This window comes from Macrobrachium nipponense, chromosome 23, assembly GCF_015104395.2.
Source record: "Macrobrachium nipponense isolate FS-2020 chromosome 23, ASM1510439v2, whole genome shotgun sequence".
NCBI classification, from domain to species: domain Eukaryota; kingdom Metazoa; phylum Arthropoda; class Malacostraca; order Decapoda; family Palaemonidae; genus Macrobrachium; species Macrobrachium nipponense.
The window spans coordinates 40225271-40240270 of record NC_061090.1 but is presented as its reverse complement, the minus strand read 5'-3'; the positions used below and the strand labels follow the sequence as shown (position 1 = coordinate 40240270).

Sequence of the window (15000 nt, the reverse complement as noted above, 5' to 3'; positions counted from 1 at the left end):
TTTCTTCCCTGGAATCTTTGCACTCATCAATTGCGACTACTTGTGGAAAGCTTGATGAAAATGAAATGGCTCACATGCCCTCCTCTTCGTGTGTCATTCGGAATCGTATAATGAACTGACGCCACGTAAAAGTAAAAGGCCCTCCAGTCCCTCGGAGTCGATTTGGTTATGAGGTCCCCGATGAGTACAAGTTCCTTGAGAGTGGCGAACTTTTCCTGCAGTTTGACAGCGGTGAAAATGACGTGGATAGACTACTTGTATTTGCAACGGTAAAGGGCTCGATGACATGGTGAATGTACACTGGGCAGGTGATGGAACTTGTAAGTGCTGCCCAACTATATTTTATCAGATGGACACACTTCATATACAAGTGGGTTCATTTAGTGTTCTGCAATTGTTTGAATTACTTCCAAACAAGAATCAAGAATCTCACACCCGCCTCTTTTTTATTAAGCCGACTGAATTACGTCACGGACAGAGATCCCAGAACACGTTATGATGGATTTTGAAAAAGCTCACATTCATAGCATTTTACCTGTGTTACCTGGTGCTTCCACCTCACGGTGTCTTTTTCATCTATCTCAAAATGTATGCTAAAAATGAGTTTACCATTAAAACCAGATTATTATTGAACGATATAGTCACAAAAAAAGATGGATTTTTTTTACGAGCAATAGCTCACAACCTTCATCATTTTTGAAGCTGTTAGTGATATTTTCTTGCTTTACTTTCTATTTTGCGCTTAGCCTGATATGATTACATTCATGCTTTGCTTTTTATTTTTCCCTCTTCATTATTTCTTATTTTAGCATGATACGATTACATTTATGCTTTACGTTTTATTGTAACTTTTTTTTACTAGAAAACAATTAGAGATTACTGAAGACTTTTAGTAATATTTGTTTCCCTTTTCGTATGTATATTTACTTATTTATATTACAAATATTAATTTAATGTTTTAGACTGCTAATAGGTTTTTCAACAGGTTTTTGATGAATTTTGCATTTTTTAGAACTGAGAGTGAAACTGCCGAAAGCGAAATTTAGTGGGAGGCAGATTACCTGGAGTCAAAATACTGGGAGTGAAATTGCCGAGAGTGAAATATACTGGAAGGCAGATTACCTGGAGTGAAATGCCAGTATCAAATTTCCGGCTACAAAAAGAAAAAAGAAAAAAAAGTTATGAAGCAGTCACAAATGGAAAAAGAAAAATTAATATTGCAAAAAGAAACATTCAGCGTAGGAGGGATGAAAACAGATGGTTTGGGAAATCTGTGTCTCTCTTGTCAGGTGTTTCTTCTTTTACTCGTGTCTGTTTATTTTCCTTCTTCCCATGCTCAACATAAAATTCCTGTATGTTACGATTCCCACTTGCAATTACTGTATATCAATAGTGTACCCAATCAACCGTCTTTAAAGAATGGCACGAACCATCAAAAGAATAAAATGTTGGTATCCTGCATTTTATTCTTCAAACTTCAAACCTAATAACACTAAGAGGTAATCAATTTCCAATTTCTAATCAATCACAGAATGTAAATTTGTAAGTAAAATACCCATTAACCTAAGAAAGTCTGTAAATACCCTCCCGCCCTGATAGAAAAGGCTGAAACTGAACTACATCATGAAACAATTCTTTCACAAGGGTGCTTGACCACGTCTTGCGATAAGCTGACCATTTATGTAATAGTAACGAAGTAAATGAAATGCGTAGCTCAGAGGAAGCAACTGCACCTTAGAGCTATTATAACTGTTGTGCGGCCTGGAGTGACTTCGTGGAAAATGACCACGCCGGTCCAGGAGCTGAAATTGAAAAAAAAAACACTCTAGTGTTTTCAAACTCAATTAGTGATTGAAATTCTAGATGAAAACTGACCATCAGCAACATTGTCTGTTCTTTTGTTACTTACAAACTATTCTTATTTTGTGTTCATAAATATTAGTCAGCAATTAGGTGGGGGTGGAGAGAGGACTCTTGAGAAATCTGAACCCATCACAGAATATTTATGCTTTGTGGTTCACAGAAGAGCTATTAAACATCACATTCTGTTATAAATTATCACTTACAATGTGAAAATATTGTTTATAAGTTAGAAAAATCATGTTAATCTAATATTTGCGTAAAACAGAATTGTTATTTATGATTTATACTGCTTTCTGTAATAGGGCCGTAAAACACTACGTTCTAAAAGCAAGAGGGCACGACATGTAATGGGGGAATTATTATGTTAGACTCAGTAAAATTTATAAATACGCATATGTCTTCTGTTTTCATTTGCGTTTTTTCTCTCTTTCCTTTTTTCACATTCAACTCTCTCTCTCTCTCCTCACAGGTAGGAATGTTCGGCTATCAAAGCGAATGACAAGAGTTCGATACCCATATCGGAGACGGGGAAGGAACTCCAGGATACATGACCGAAAAGATTGGTGTTTCTTTCTCTTATAATGTTTAACGTTTGTTGGTTTCATTACTTTACAATCATTCAAAATTAAAAATCAGTGAATTTCCAAATAACTTTAAAATTGTTATTCAAGAGTAACACAATTCTATCGTCTGTTGCAAAGCAACTGAGGAATATGCATGGAATGTTGAAATATATGAACATCTGCTGTAATAGGACCAAGGATTATGACTGAAATAGGAGGTGACAAAAATATCTTTAGGTAGGAAGAGAATGCGACAGAGCACATTGCTAAAGTGCACATCTGAAGAAAGAAACCCTCTCAAAAAACGGATATCTTTTTTTTTCTTTCACACCGCATACCGAAGAGTGGACGGAATAAATTGGTTCGGAGTAGTAATGGGTGTCATTAGGTTAACAATCAATAAGTTATTTTCAAAATACTATAATACACAGAGGAGAACTGGAACCATCTTTATCAACATGAATTTATTGACTAATCACTGAATCCTACAACCTCATCGATCAGATTTCAATAATTTTCAGCATCAGAAATGTGTCCATTTTAATTTCTGAAGTCAACCATGGATGCTGCAGACAGTTTATGAATGACACTTTTTCCGGCTGAATAAACTGCCTGGTTATAACATTCAGCCACATTTAAAAACTGATTTCCTCATTCTGGGCAAAAGCCAATTTTACAACGACTTTCTTTCACGAATTCAAATACTATAAATTTACTTCCAATAAAATTATTTTTCAGAAGTAGGTATATGAGCTTGACATTTATGGTAAACCAGTACATATACCGGAAAATCCGTGATATATAATATATATATTATTATATAATTAAGATATATATATATATTATATATATATATATATATATATATTTATATATATATATATATTATATCATATATATATAATTATGTATGTATATATATAGATATATATATAATATATATATATATATATATATATATATATATATATATATATATATATATATATATATATATCTATATATTTATTATTGTATATTTTCCCAATTTTGCCAGTAAATACTGACTCTTCCATATGGACACTCCATCTCTCTCTCTCTCTATCCCCGCGAATCAGATTCATGCATCTGCCTCGTACCCCTCTCTGCCACGTCTCGTGTATTCCAGGTGTCCAAAACGCCGGGATGGCTCAAACACCGGAGATTAATCAACACGATTGCTGGAGGGTATGACAGAGGGCATAAAGACGGAAGCATACCAACGCTCTGCCTCAATCATGGGACGAAAGTCATCGCCAGCAGAAGAGCGAGATGGCACTTGACCTCCGTCTGCCCTCCCTTTGTCCTCCTGGCCTCTAACAGCCACGTCCTGAGTGTTACTTGAATTCCATATACTCTATGGTGCCATTTGGAATCCCAGCGGTGCCCTCAGAAGCAGAGACAGGTGTCTAGCCAAGAAGTCAGTACATGAGCAACGTGGCAGTCTTTTTCTTTTTATTTTCATTCCTGTTTCCCTCTGTGTCACGTGTGAGTTGTCTGTGTCCTGTGTCCTACCACAGCTACGAGCCCCTTGGTTTTACAAGTTAACTTTGCTTCAAGTACTGTGGTCCCCTTGTACTTTAGCTACTGTTGCTTACTGCTAGAATGCCCCTTTCATTAGCACTACTACGATAAATTTTAAGGGGTAGATAATGCATGTTAGATAACTGCGTATCATTCCCTCCCATTCAGTACCGTAGCTGGATAGAGTAATTCAAATATCTCTCTCTTTTGCGGGAATTTGGAGTATAAGACTTGTGTGTATTTGCAAATTAGAGGGTAGGGTGGCCTCAATGCACTTGATTCCTTATTCTGTGTGACACACGTGCATTTATACCACCATACCTCGTTCCAGATATCAGCATCACCCATTCCTAACTGTGGAGAGGTGAAAATTCTCACTTTATACTCTCTGGGTTTCGCTTGGTGCTTGCAAGTTCATTCCATGTTTTGACAAGTGCCATTCAAGACAATGAGTAATATTTCTGTAAATATATTCCCTTTAATTTTGATCCTTAGTGTTTCCCTTAAAATATTCCTTGAAATCAATCTCGGCCTTAAGCCGTAATTTCTGAATGTGAACTGGACATCATCCAGGTCTCCTTTTGAGTAAGATAGATGCATTTAACCCCTGTGCAAGTTAAAAGAGGTCAAGATTCATATTACACACACACACACACCTACACTCACACATACACACACACACACACACACAACACACACACACACACACAACACACATATATATATATATATATATCTATATATATATATATATATACAATATGTGTTTGTGTTTATGTATGTAAACAAATTCTAATGCTAAAATAGGATATGTCTCAAGTATATAAAGTCCATTAAAACACTCTGGTTCAAAGCTAAGGACTATATTTCAGTGGACTAACTCCCATCCTTATCAATTAGTGAATGACAGAAGAAGTTACGTTTGCTAAATATATAGTGGGAGATATGCCCTTAAGATGCCTGGGGTCACCCCTAAGCTGACGTTGGTCCTGTCAATTGTCTTAATCCGCTTCATTGTTGCCTTATGGGAGATGTTGTCTATATGGTCACAGTCGCAAGCTCCATTAGAACGGTTGATCCTATTATTTTGTTTTATCAGTGAAGATTTTACCATCTGACATTTGTATTGACAGCTGCTTTTGTATAGAATTTGGGATGAGTTCCAATCCCTGGTATGGGTCATGTTATTTATATGATGGAAAATTGTTGAGCTATGTTGTCCATATCTAACTAAGTGCTTATGTTAAGCTAATCTTTCCGAGAGAGATTTCCCTGTGATTCCATAGTGTGACTTATCACAATCCCTACTGGGATTTCATAGAATCCTACATTTTTAGAAACTGGTTTCCCTAATGTATTCGGATAAGAGAAGACGAAAGGGTTAGGGTGGCCTAACGTTTGCATGATCTCTCGTAAATCATCTACGTGAGGGATTATGATTTTGTTTGTGAATTTTTCCTGTTCTTTGTTTTCTGTTGGGTTGGAAAAAATGATCTTTGCTTTATGTGCTTAGGGGTATTGAACAAGATAGGTTGATTTTTGATTGTTTCAAGTTCTCTATTGAGAAAATCTGGGGAGCAAATTCCCAGGGCTCTAAGAAGTAAGTTAATTGCTATGCCAAGTTTAAATGAAATATCATGATATTTCAGTTAAACTCAGCATAGCAAGTAACTTATTTCTTAGAGCCCTGAGATTTTCTTAACTCTTACTGGGCAAGTGAATATATTGATATGCAGCTCCTCAGGCCAGGTAAACTTTGAGGCCAGCCAACTTGCAAAAAAAAAAAGAAAATAAAAAAAAACCACGTCAATGGAAAGAGGAAAATATGCAAATGTACATGGTGAAAGAAAATAATACTAAAAAATTTTCCCTACCCCTTCCACGCAAACTTGAAAATGACTATTTAAAACCTCTTGTGGGACCTGTTTTACAAGAAAATCATAAACATTACCAACTTATATGTTTTTCTGATAAATTTTTTTTTCCTAATTTGTAAAATTTTAATTACTGCTCACACAATATCAAAACAGATAAGAAATAAAATCAGTAACAAATTCTTAGCATATTTGTTGAAAAATATTTAGGTAAAAAACGAAGATTCAGTACCTTTTTTTTTTTTACTTTTGCATGCTTTTTCTATTATTACTTTGCACTTGCCTTTGTAAAATTACATTTACAACCAACATACTATCATAAAAGACAAGAACAAAAACCAACAGCAACCCCTTGGTATATTTACGAGCAAATTTACAGAGAGACTTCATGTGAGACAGACGTAATACATTCCGGAACCCTTGAAGTTACAAACAGAACGGAAGTCCTGAGACGCCCGATTTGTGGTTTTAGCTAGTGTAAAAGTTGCTATTAGTGAATTTATGGGCTATAGAAGTATTGGCAACTCTTTCCCACCCGATTCTTTCCAAATCGATGGCACTTAATATTGTTTATCTACAGGATCAATCTGTCCACCACCCTAAACCTGTTATTATTACTCCCGAGGGTACATCCGTCCATTAAGGGTTAACAAAAAACTTGAAACAATCAGAAATCAATTTATCTTGATAAAATACCCCTGGCACAAAATAGAAAAAGCCACACATAAAACAAAGAGTATATTTTTACAAACCCACAGAAAACAAAGAACAGGAAAAATTCACAAAAAATCATAATCCTCACGATGATAAATTTATGGGAAATCACACAATCATTAGGCCACCCTAACCCTTTCGTCTTCACTTATCCGAATATATTGGAAATCCTTTATTAACATTCAGCAGAAACCAGGTTCTAAAGACGTAAGTCCATGTAATTCCCTATAGGGATCGTGAAAAGTCATACTATGGAATCACAGGAAAATCTCTCTCGGAAAGATTAACATAACATAAGCACTCAGTTAGATACGGACAGCATACTTTGACAATTTTTCATCATATAGATAACGCCATACCATGGATTGGAACTCATACCAAATTCTATACAAAAGCATCTGTCAATACAAATGTCAGATGGTAGAATCTTCACGAATAAAACAACAAGATAACAGGATCAGACTTTCCAATGGAGCTTGGGACACTGACCATATAGACAATATCTTCCTTAAGGCAACGATGAAGTGGATTAAGACAATTGACAAAACCAACATCGGCTTAGCGGTGACCCCAGGCATCGCCTAAGGGCATATCTCCCACTCTCACTATATATTTTGCAAATGTAACTACTTCTGTCATTCACCACTTGATAAGGGTGGAGTCAGTCCACCGAAATATACTTCATAGCTTTAAACCAGACTGTTTTAATGGGCCTTTTATACTTGAGATGTATATATATATATATATATATATATATATATATATATATATATATATATATATCTTATACACAATATATATATATATATATAATATATATATATATATATATATATATATGTATGTATGTATATATAATATACATCAACGGAAGCTACATTGACCTCTTAAGTCCTTGATTTCAGTACACCTTTTGGTTATGCTTGTCAAAAAAGACTTGAATACGAAATGAAGATCAAATGACGACAAATCACAGCTACCATGGAGAGAGAGAGAGAGAGAGAGAGAGAGAGAGAGAGAGAGAGAGAGAGATTGGTCAGTTTTACCAGATACATTTATTTTGTGATTGTTGACTCTCTCTATCTCTCTCTCTCTCTCTTTATATATATATATATATATATATATATTATATATATATATATATATATATATTATGGCTACTACAATTTCATATGTATCTGGTGAAAAAGTGACCAGTAGATTCTACACATACACACACACACACACACACACACACACACACACATATATATATATATATATATATCATATATATATATATAGAATATGTAGTCTTGTTTTTGTTTTTCATATCCAGACTCCGTAGTAAGAGAAAGAAAAATGAGGGACAAAGAATACCGACGCCAATGTGACCTGGGAAGGAGAGGAGCACGGGTATGGAGTGTGTTCTGTCATAGACATTGACGATTTAGCATAAAAATGGTAGTAGAGTATTATTGGATTGGAAGCAGTAGCACTTCAGCATATTGGCGAAGAACTCCACGCTCTACTGGTCTCGGAGCGGACAAGTTTCAGCCATCACTAAGTCTGCAGACATTATAAGGCCGTTCACTGTTATGCCCTACGTAAAGATGTAGTTGAGGGAGGTTGCGCATCGGTCCAGATGTCTCAAGTGTTCATCACTACATCTATACAGTAATCGAGGAGCGATACGCTATTGCTCTCAGAAAAGGTGCTATTGACATTCACTTTAATGTTGTAGACTGGTCAACTTGTTCGTCCACCAAGGTTATATATATCATTTTCATCTGTCAACTAGGGTTACGGTGCAAGTGCTGTATGTTATCCCACGTAAGCAATTGTTGGCGGGATGTGCCAGTGGCGCTGTTTGGGCCTCCATCGTGGATGGTTTTGTCACTCCAGACGAAATATTGTGTGTGTGTGTTTTACTAATTTGTAAATATAATCTTAAATTCTATTTTAAATCCTTCCTGCTTTCGAGAATCTAAAGCGTCAAAGTCCTGTTCTAGGTGACTTTAAAAAGAGCCTTTCGTGTGTGTGTATGTTTGAGTGTGAATGATTGTATTTTCCAAAATATGTTGCCATAAACTCTCCTTATTTACCTTAATATGGCTGAATGGGGCGAAGTTGAAGTCGTAAGCCATCTGCAAGAAATAGAAAAACCGCTAATTAAACTAGAATGACACAACTATTTCAAAATTTCCAAGTAATAATTTTTATTAGTAAAAAACTAATCTAATCAAAGAGGTAAATTAAATAATTATTTTTGTCAGACCGGAAAACAAACAGAAATTGGGAAACAGCAGGCGCGTGCGTGTTGTACTACACTCAAAATTGCGTTCATCGAGCACAAGGGGTTGAATATCCTGAACTTGTATCTAAGGAAAAATGCTCCTTCCCATTTAATTCATCGACAGACAGTATCCCATTATCTAGGTAACATTTGAACTTACATAAATAGAAACTCCAAGAAATTATGCGTGAAAGAACCTATGGCTGCAATATGCGGGACACATACACGAGTACCTTTGGATGTTGGCTAGTTAATCACACACACATACATATACTGGCGCTCAAATTGTTCTTAACAATAATTACTGTTAGTGGCATCACAAGAATACTTAGTGGTACAAACACCTGAATGTACTGGCGTGCCGGAGTTACTCTAAAAAGCAAGAAAGAAAGCCGTAATGATCTCTTAGAGAGAGAGAGAGAGAGAGAGAGAGAGAGAGAGAGAGAGAGAGAGAGAGAGAGAGAGAGGAACCCAAATTTGATACGATTATATGAATGGCCCACAAAATGGGTGTGCTATTAAATATGTTATTTTTAATTACATCTATGAACGTCATTAGTGAACGGTTACAGCAAGAAGTCTTAGGCTCCGTCCACGACCATTTTGTCTGAAGACAAATACGAGAAATTAATTTTGTCCACTGCCAGACTTGCCTGCTTCTGTCCGCCATTCACATCGCCGAAGTGTATGCAGAGCGTTTTGAGCAAAGACACCGGACTGTCTGGGGTACGTGCACGACTGCCAGGCACAAGGATGTGACAAAGATTGATGAAAAAGCCAGTGCATTATGTTTATTATAGGAAACGGGTATTGTATATAAAAACGCAAAATATTTATATTGCTTAAGTAATTATATATACTACAATATTGCGGAAAATTCAGAGATCGTGAACATAAGGATTATATAGTGGATATATATATATATATTATCTATATGTATATGTATATAAGTATATATATATATATATATATATATATATATATATAATATATATAAGAGAATGGAATAGGAAAATGATGGGCAGAAATCCAAGCGCTATCTTCGTTATTAAAACATCATTCCTTGACGATGTCTTAATAAAGACGAAAGTGTTTGTATTTCTGCCTATCGTTTTCCTGTGGTATTCGCTTATTTAATGAATTCACGTGCATCTACTGTAATTTTTTAAGCACACACACACACACACACATATATATATATATATATATATATATATATATATGTATATATATATATATATATTTCATCACTGGAATAAAAAATATCTTGATATCCAGGGGAATATATTCTTAAATTTTCTATTTCATTTCAAGTGTGAGCTATCATAGTAATATACATGATTTTTAATCCGTTTATATGGTCATTTGATATCTTATTTAATATACATGTTTTTTATTGTTTATACCCACTTTCCTTAATGTTATATCTTCTGTTATCTTATTACTTCTCTGATTCGTTTTCCTCACTGGAATGCTACGGGATAACCTAGTCAAGTAGAGAATGGAAGGTCTTGGGGTCGATTCTTACATAAATTAGGAGGCGTTTGTTGGCCCCTTCAGCAGTTCTCTTAGAATGGTCATAGGACTTCCTAGCAGGGATGTGCTCACTTATCGGTATCGGTATCGGTGATACGGACTTGTTTTTGTGGTAACGGTACCGGTATCGGTATCGATGAATTTCGGTGCCGATACCAGCCGACACTTTTGTCATTAGTATAGGAATTTAAAATCCTTCTAGGCTGGCATAATATTAACTTTCTGTATCACTTTTCATTTCTAGGATAATCATATTGAATATTATCTTTAATACAGTTATAATTTTGACTTAGTTCAGATGGTCCAAGTCCAGTATGAGTTGGAACTTGCAAAGGGATTTGTCCTTTTTTTTAGTTGGATGTTTTGTTGATCTATACAGAGAAACAAACTCGGGTCCTTTCGTAATCTCTTATTTTTATTTATGTACCGGTATCTCATTTTTCTTGGGATTACTTAATAGAAAAAATATTTATGTAATATAATGAGGAAAGGATTAACCCCTCTATTACCAGGAACTTTCATAATCTAAATGAATGAGTCTGTTAACTGATTCTAGCCAATATATGAATTAACTCAGAATAAAAGTATATGTTAGTGATTTCAGAATGCTCGTCACCCCATGAATTCGAGTAAGCACTACGGACCTGAATTGTTAAATGTCTTTTAATGGTAGCCATAATATAAGCTAAACTGTGTCCAATAATAAAGGGATTAAATACTGTATAGTTATACTTGATGTTCTTTCTCAATGAAATTTATGCCTTTGCAATTGTTTCTAATACCCTAATATATGACCTTTCAATATTTGAACCTTTAACATACAATAACCAGAGAACAAGAATGATTTTAGTAACTATATATTCTTCTAAATAACAGTAATATGGAGGTAACAGGTATCGGTGTATCCCTATTTCCTAGAGCTTTCCTTTTCATGAACTGTGCTCACCTCCACCCACAATCTGACTGGCCAGACACAGCTCTGTAGATAACAGACTTTTGTTTGTTTACAGAGTTTGTCTGGCAACGGACTAAGTCTGTGGGAAAAAGTCTAGTCGTGTAGACGGGACTTTACAAATATACTAAAACCATATTCCCTTGAAATCAACCTATCATTATGTTGTATTTCACAAGAAGAAACAGAAAAACGTAGCCTAAGTTGGTTGCCACATTAAAAAATTCGTAAATAACAAAAGCAACACGCAAGTGTGAATGTGCAGTGAATCGCACAGCACTGGCAGCTGTCATTTTTCTTCCATTTGTAGTTGGTGACCCAAATTACTTATTGCAAATAAAATATTATAACATAAGTCATCAATGTACAAAACAAAATTTTTAAAAACTTCGGTACACAACATGGGAAATACAGATAAGATGTCTAATTTGTAATTCCTTATTTATTTGCCTTATCTGACGTACTTTGGTGAAAGTCTGAGAAATTGTTAGTGTTTCAGTGCCACGGTGTCCTATACATATTCAACATATGAGAAGAATGCTCAGGATCAGAGTAGTTAGTATTTACATTGGAAACCTTTGGATACCGCAAATGTAAATATGATCACTTATCTATTTACTATTTCTGTAGATTGAAATAAATAATGATCTGGAGAAACTGATGGTGTCGCCATTATATCCTGCAAGTCCTGAATGAGCAAGTTGACATGTAGAAAATCCATGTTGTTTATGGGCAATTAAGATAACACAACTGTTTATATTTACTTGCCCTGTAAAACTAAGCTGAATGCTACTTACTTTCACCACTTTCAATTTTCTACTTTCTTACTGTAAATTACTCAGCACCCCCTCAAGAAGTTTCATTTGGCTTGAGCTAGTGGGATGGAGGTGTCATAAACAGTTCAATGTAAAAGGAGAAAAATGACTAAGGCAAGTACACCAACATAATGGTAAAAAAGAGAAAAATAAAGATGAACACATCAATAAAATATAAATGCATGCCCACAAAAAATAATCTGGATGTGCGAGAAATGTTAATGACATAGTGCAGCATTTCACAGCAACATCCAAGTTTCTTCCACTAGAGAGAGAGAGAGAAGACTGTTCGTTCTTCAGCTTTGAATAAAATGGTTTAAAAGAGCCTGATGCTGCACTGTATGAAATGGAATCTTATGGAAATTTGGATGACGACGTTCTGGAAGCTAGAAGCGCCTTCTGGTTCTGAGTCACAGGATCTGGAACGATCTTCAATAAGGACAAATGTAAACATTTAACTTTGATAAGCATCGACGAATTTTTGTCACGATCTAAAACCAGGCGGAATTTCAGTAGCGTAAAGCCTCGATAATATTAACCAGCTTTTTGGGCTACGACGCTATGATCATGTTAAACAACAACTGCACGATAATCTTTGAATGATCTTTGGTCAAACTTCTTTACTTGCGATAGAAGAGTGGAAGATGAAGTGAAGAGCGAGGGAGGCCTCATGTCCGAACTTCTGTGCTTTAGGGCTTTCTGAAATCTTCAGGCAAAGCTTGTTCTTGATATTTCCTTGTAGTCATGATTACAGGCTTTGTACCAGCACACCACCCATGAGAGAGAGAGAGAGAGAGAGAGAGAGAGAGAGAGAGAGAGAGAGAGAGAGCTATCTTTAAAGCCTTTGTATTTTTGGGGGGTGTGGGAGGTTAATTTTGATCTTATTCCCCGTTCATATATTAGGGCAGAAAGTAGTTTAATTAGTACCAATCTGTACTTGACTAAAATAAGGTTAATGTGGGAATCTGAGGTAATATCTTACAGGTTTCGTGCAGAACCTCTTGAAGCAGGTTTTCGCAATGACGGTATGGGAAGCAATAACTTCTTGTCTGTTGCAAGCATTGCCACCAGTGAGGCCGGTCACTTATGTGCCTGTTTTCAGCTTTCATAAACTGGCACAAATTCTTAAAAGAAAAGAAGAAAACTATATCTGCTACCCATAAATGTTTTGTATTGTAGTGTGCAAATGTTTTACTAACGTACTTTGCAAATGTTTGCGTTAAACGTTTTTTTATTATACTGTGCCAATGTACAGTAAAACAAACTTCTGTAAATAAGATTTTACCCTCTATGACGTCATAACTTCCTGTCATTTTAAAATATACAATAAAATTGAAGAATGAATGAAATTTGGACAACTAAACGTTTTTATTATTATTACGAGTTCCTTGGTAAATGTGTTACGATAGAAAACATTTGACTTTTTCGTGTGCATGTCTACTGAATATCAGACCAATATCTAAAAAAAAAAAAGGGTCGAAACTCTACTATAACCATGTGTTATATACCTTAAGGTTCATCAAAATATATTCGGGAGAGGTTTGAAATTGTATTTTAGCAGAAACACAATTTGCTTTTATATTATTTGTGAAAAATGTGATTAACAAACCCGATTCCCCATTGTAAGACATGTGAATTTCATTCTTCTGGCTAAAATAAATTTTTTTTTTTTTTTTTTCAAGAAATCCATGCATCACTTCGCTCTACGTTCTCCTCCCCTTTGGAGTAATAAAAAGAAAGGAGGGAAAATAAAGGCTGGCGAGGAACCGGCAATAAACAGCACGCTTCGGCACTGAAAGAGTCACTTCATTTTCCTTAAAGCCTTTTGCTAAAACACCACCGAGAAATTCAATCGAACTTGTAACATGAAAAGCATTTAGATCCTGGAAGGCGGAGACATGAAAGCCTCGGGAGCTCTTAGCGTCGAAACTCTTCGGTAAGCCGCTACTACTTTCCTTCTCACTGGGACAGGAAGGAAGCCCAGCCCTCTCTTCTCTTCTCCCCTTTTCATTCAATTAGGGCTCCAAAATGAGTACGTCAAGACGAATTAATCGCCGAGCTGGATTAGTCGTGAAGTTGGATTAATCTGCGAAGTGAATTGACATGCAGGAATGAATTGCCAATTTATAAAGGTATATATATAGGAGCAAGTTGAGTGACATAAATACGCTTAAAAGACGACAGACAACCAGATTTAAATCTTACCCGTCAACAGGACCTAAAAAGATTTTGTTACAAGTTACTGTTAACGGTCACTAATCTATAAATTTTAAAGATAGCAGAAGGAGAGCACTTTTAACACTTAGCTGCCTCTAAAAGAAAGTAATGATAATCTCTAGAATTCACAGCATTGAATAATATCACATATTCATTCACACACACACACACACACACACACACACACACATATATATATATATATATATATATATATATATATATATATATATATAAATATATAATATGTATATATATACATACATATATATAATATATATATGCATACATATATATATAAATATATATATATATATATATATATATATATATATTATATATATATATTTATATATATAAGTCATATCACATTTCCGTGATTCATATACATATATCGAGCTACAATGCCCTTTAATATCTAATTCGCTCTATCTCGGAATTAATATATTTTCATATATGCTTAACCGAAGGGGAATTTTTTTCTCGATAATAGACTTCCCTGGACCCGGTGCTGTGGTGTAGTAGGTAAAAGCTTCACTGACGTTCCTGGATTTGGAAGGCTCCATGGGTTCGCCCCCGGGTCCAGGCAAATGTATTATCGGGAAAAATTCCCCTTCGTTTAAGCATATATGAAAACACATTAATTCCG

The 15000-nt window shown here is 35.2% G+C and overlaps 1 long non-coding RNA gene across 7 annotated transcripts in view; it reads right to left on the bottom strand.

Moving 5' to 3' along the window:
• The window catches only part of LOC135200258 (uncharacterized), a 263018-nt gene that overhangs the window by 203724 nt on the left and 44294 nt on the right, over nucleotides 1-15000 (bottom strand). For all 7 annotated transcript variants that reach the window (XR_010311238.1, XR_010311237.1, XR_010311235.1 and 4 more), the window contains exon 2: nucleotides 8641-8682. This is a non-coding gene — a long non-coding RNA (uncharacterized LOC135200258). The remainder of the gene's footprint in view (nucleotides 1-8640; nucleotides 8683-15000) is intronic.